This window comes from Parasteatoda tepidariorum, chromosome 7 (genome assembly GCF_982258835.1).
Source record: "Parasteatoda tepidariorum strain Cologne lab strain chromosome 7, Ptep-v5.0, whole genome shotgun sequence".
Classification (NCBI taxonomy): Eukaryota; Metazoa; Arthropoda; class Arachnida; order Araneae; family Theridiidae; genus Parasteatoda; species Parasteatoda tepidariorum.
Window position 1 is genome coordinate 75,537,558 of NC_141761.1, and position 5,552 is coordinate 75,543,109.

A 5,552-nucleotide genomic window follows, 5' to 3' on the forward strand; every position below is an offset into this window, starting at 1 on the left:
GAAACTTGATTTTAAGGATACGAACTTTTGAAGCTGCTATAAAAGATTGATCTAATTAATTTATCTAAGAAAACACATGTAAGTTTGAAAGAAAAATACAAAAATAGTCATTGCTTAATGCTTAAACCAATCACCAATTTCTTAAAGAACATCCCGAAACTCACTTTTTTGAAATTTTCTAACCAATGCGTTTTCTCAATCCAAAAAAAATAAAATCAAATTTCCATTTAACTCAAAATATCCTACATTTTTCATACATTTTGAATAAACGTCCGGCATTTTATTATTTAATCAGATTTTTTTTGTATTTTTTAAAAAATAAGTACCGTAAACTTATTTTTAAATATTTTTTTCTTCATATAAGTACAAATCATGATCAAAAATGTAAATTTTTAATATGCTTCATTATCCCTCTTTTCTAATATGCATATAAAGATCACGCGAACAAAAACACATTCTCCAAAATACTTCTTTCGGCCGCAGTATTCACTAAAGATGAAACGACGTTTAAAGCTGGGTAACAGATGTATGGAAATACTACGAAGCAGGAAAGCTTCAAGAGTATAAAGAAAGCTTCTCACAAAAGCTTTCCGAGAGCATCGTATTGAGGAAGACGCATGGTCTTTGAGTTCTTCAGAACTACAGAGCTCAGCATCAGTTTAGCCGCATTGTTCACATCTAGGGCTAGAAAAGTATGAAGATTCTGAATCTTTTGTGTATTACTTGATCAAAACTGTCTGCTGCTAGTCTTTGTTTTCTACAATTTCAATGAAAATTTCGGACGAAAACTTCTGATAATGTATTCAGAATAATCGATCGTCTGGAATCGAAAATAGTTGGAAAATAAATCTTGCATATAATTAATTAACGTCAGCTGTTGCGTTAAATATACATATCTTCTTTAGAAAAACCTCCCCTTTTCAAATTGAATGAATTTTACTCGGAAGATTCACGCCTTAGTAGAATTGTACATAATGAATAGCAGAGGAAATGATAATTCTATACGAATGGAGGATTCTTTTGTTGTACACTTGGACAAATATATTTTTGCAAAATTGTGTTTCATTTTCTGACAGAATGTCTCAATAATACATTGTGTTTAAACTCGTGTTTAACTTTTTATGATGTGTTTACAGTGATGACTATTTCTGCTTCACCAAACGATTTCATTTAGTATTTTATTATTTAGATCCAGCGAACTGAGATTAATTTAAAACTTAATTTGAAATCAACAATCTCTAGTTTGTTTTAAGTTAATCGAATTAAGTGGGATTTTTCGAAAAGTTTCTAGAGATAAAAAATTAGAAACTGAAAACAATTGAAAATACTAATGCTTACTCATATGTAACATATACACACGCATTATAAAACTTTCAGATTCTAATAAGTAACAAATTTCACTTTCAACATTTGATTACATGTTTAAAATGACTTTTCTTAGACTTTAGAAAGAACATTTAAATTGAAATAACTACCCGATAATATGGCTAATTTTAGCCTTTTCACGATACAAATGAGAAAATTCTAGACCATTCAATAATTTGTTCAAGTCTAATATTTTTTTAGTTCAACTAATGTAAGTTGTTTACTTTAACTTTTGTGCGTTTCTAAAAAGTCTCTACTTGGATGATTAAAAAGCAGAAAGAATTTACCTTAATGCAAAAGCTATTTAACTTTTTTAAACCCTACCGAGCTTGGGGAATTTTTAAGAAGGCTCAAATTAAGCAAAAAAGAAATTATTATTTCCTTATTTTATCTATGAATGCAGCACAACCATTTCAGATGATCTCATGCAAGTGAAAGAAATTTGATTTTTGGTTTCAGGGCAACTAATTAGGAAAGGGAATTTTATCAAATGCTTGTCAAGGCAAAATGAATTCACGTGATCAAGCATTGATTCTGTGTTTAGTTGTTGCTCTATTGAAAGACACTTGAGCCTTAGTTATATTAGTACTCTCCTGTAGCAAGCTGGGGTCTCAAATCTACAATATAAGAAATTTCTTGAAGTTTAAATCATTCAAAGAAGATCTAATTCTTTGATCAAAAGTTATTCAGGGTGGTCTGTTGTTTTATTTAGCCTGCTGTACATATTATGTATTTATGTAGCATGTACATACAACGTACAAAGTACATGTAGGCAATGTACATGTAGGCAATGCATCTACTTATGTATATGCATACAATATATAAGGGTGTTTCTTTGGAAACATGACAATTCTTATCAAATTTTTTTTTCAAATTTAAGGTCTTCAAAATAATCAAAAAAATTTTTGTATATTTATTTAGTTACATTTATTAATATCTTACAGACAGCAGTGTAGTTTATTGACATTTACTGAAGAAAAATAAAATAAAATAGAAATTAACCTAAGCTTCAATGCCAGGAAAATGACATATTAGCTTAGAAGTTTAAGAAAACAGTCATTTTACGCTAATAAGTAACTCAACTTAAGCCTTTATGTTAGATGAACCATAACTTGTTTAAATTAATTATTTTTATCTGATGTAGAAATAATCGAAAATGTTTTTGTTGCTGATATGTACAGAATAAAATTGAGTATGATATTCAGACATTAAATAAATAAATAACTTTGATTACATTCAAGCATATTACAATCATACATAAACTTAGTATTAGGTTAATATTTGCTTTAACTCTTGAGAGTATACTGTTTAAAAATTTTCCAGTAACACTTCAAAGTCCTGGCATTCATAAGCCAGGAAAATGACAGCCAGGACATATTTGCCCTTTTATAGCATTTAACTTTACTTTAATTTAACATTTTGGCCCAAGACGTTTACATTCTGCTGAAAACAACAGGATTTCTTGAATTAACTCAGATAAATCTGAGTAGTTTATGTTATTAAGGGTTTCAAGAAGACAGGAAAATGACAACATAAAAACTAACTCACCTTGAAAAATTTTTTGAAGTAGATTTTGAACCAGAAAGTTGGTTCTTTATTCATGCAACAAGACATGATCAGATAGAATGGTATCGAATCAATCTATTAACATAAGCTGACATGATTAACATGATTGCTGGCGCTATCTATTTTCGTTATAAATCACTAAATAAAAGTAGCCAGGAAAGTGACAGATTTTCATGTGACAAGCAAATTATTGACAGAAAAAATTATTTTAAACAAAGTTTTTGTAAATAATACCCTCCCTCTGCGTTTATTCTAGAAATGGTTACAATGGTTGGGATAAAAATCATTAGATATTGAAAAATTTATGCGAAGTTTTGAAGCTAGTTATTGTTGGAAATATTGTTTGTGACATACCAGAAACATGACATTTTGAAATTCAATTAAATTTTATAAGTATACAAAACAGTCGATGCTAGTGCAAAGTCATTTTAAAATGCTAATAGCAGTGTTATTTATTAAAATTTAAAAAAAAAATCTTTTGCAGATGAAATTTTAAGTTACCAAATCAGGCACAAAAACGTACTTTCTCTGTATAAACGTAACTTTTTTCTCTCGATAGATTCGGATACGGGCCCTTAATATATAGGGGATAGCCACAATGACTCCTTAATGTTAATTTTATTTTTGCGTATTTCGCCATGTCTCCTCAACTTTTTAAGTGAATTGAAATTTTTTTTACATACAATTATAAAATTTGTTCATTTAAAGATAATTCGAAGAAAAAAATAACTTATATTAAATATTCATTATTTTTATTATTTTATTTAATTATTATTATTAATCTATTTAAGAATGTATATTCAAATGACAAAATGCAAAATTTAAACGAAATTGGTCGAATTGTTCCAAAGAAATCAAAATTTAAAAAAAACGCCGCATGTTTAAAACTAGATTTTTCAAAAACTATTCGATCATTTCGTTCAAATTTTGTATTTTGCTGTGTAATATTATATTCTTCAAAATAATGAAAAAAAATTTATACCTTTCAATTCACACTTTTTTCAACTATTATTAAATAAAATAATAAAAAAAAAAATAATATTTACTAAAAGTTCTTGAGACGCAGCGTAATGCCCGAAAAATGAAATTAACATTAATGGGTCAAAATTTATAATCGTTCTCCTATTCAAACTCTGTTTTCAAGATTGCGACTAATCCCTATATTTTGGGGTCAGAAATCCGAATCTATCGAAAAAAATGTATGTTTCTATAGAGAAAGTACGTTTTTGTGCCTGATTTCGTAATTTAAAATTTCGTCTGCACTAAGTAATTAGCATATTTGAGGTCACCCGATCAAACCTATAAGATTTTCTTATAGGTTTGATGAGATGACGTGTAAATTCTAGATCGTGACAAGTAGTCCTAGAGCGGTAAAATCCGATCATTTGATGAAATTTTACTTAAGGAGATCCTTTTTTTATTCTGCGCACTGTACATACATCGCATGTACTGTCTACCTTCATATCTAGTATGTCCTATCGTACTAGAATTCGTACTGTAATTGCAAATTATATCATTTGTAATTTTTGCTTATAGCATCGTAATTATTTTGATAGTTATCGTATATTATTTGTTATAAGAAATAATGATTACTGGATGCCACATCTTTCTTTTTAGAATTATAATCATGATAACATGTACTCTGATATTTTGATCACTTGTAACCATGAATACCTGCTATCTTTTCTTGTTTTGTCTATGTTTAATCATCCCAACACGTAATCAGATATCCTGGTTACTTGTAATCGTAATTATTTGTAATTTAAATTTTAAGCAATTGATTACATAGTAGTAATTATATGCAAAAAATCATTGATATTGTCGAATACTGTAATTGATACATAGCTCTGACATACTGTGTTGAGCAATGTCGCATACAAGGACTTAAAACAGTAGCAATTTGTGTCACTCAAGGAATCAGGCTCTAAATGCGACAGTTACTTTGCAGCACTTCTAAATCTAAAACAAGTGATCTTTTCCCGTTTATTCTTAGGAAAATTTCTAAAGTTGGTCAAGACAGTGATGTGGATGAGGTTGTATCACTTTTGACTTCTATTTCAGGTTAAAAGGTTCGGGAAAAACGTAATATTTAGGACATTTAGTGAAATCATGAATATAAGAGAAGAAATTGCAACGAGAAATAGCCCATTAAAAATGTTTTCGGATGATTAGAAATAAATCGGGCTACACTCCAGAGATACGAGATTTTAAGTCTATCTCATTTACGAATGATTCATGAATTCGGATTTAAAGTAACTGATCATTGTTGCATTTAGGGAACGTCGCACTAGGCATTTAAGGTGTTATGGCATAAAAGACGCAGTGCCTGTATCAATTGTAAACAGAACCTTCATTATAACATACCAAAAACAAGCATACATTGTAAATAAACTTAAGTGAGATAAAACAATGCTTTTTACCTTTGAAAAGTTGCAAACTAAACATGCTATTTTGAAAATTTGTTGTTTACATTTAAATTTGATGTAAAAAAGGTTTCATGAAATTTTATATATATATATATATATATGTATATATATATATATATATATATATATATATATATATATATATATATATATATATATATATATATATATATATATATATATGGTAACACATTT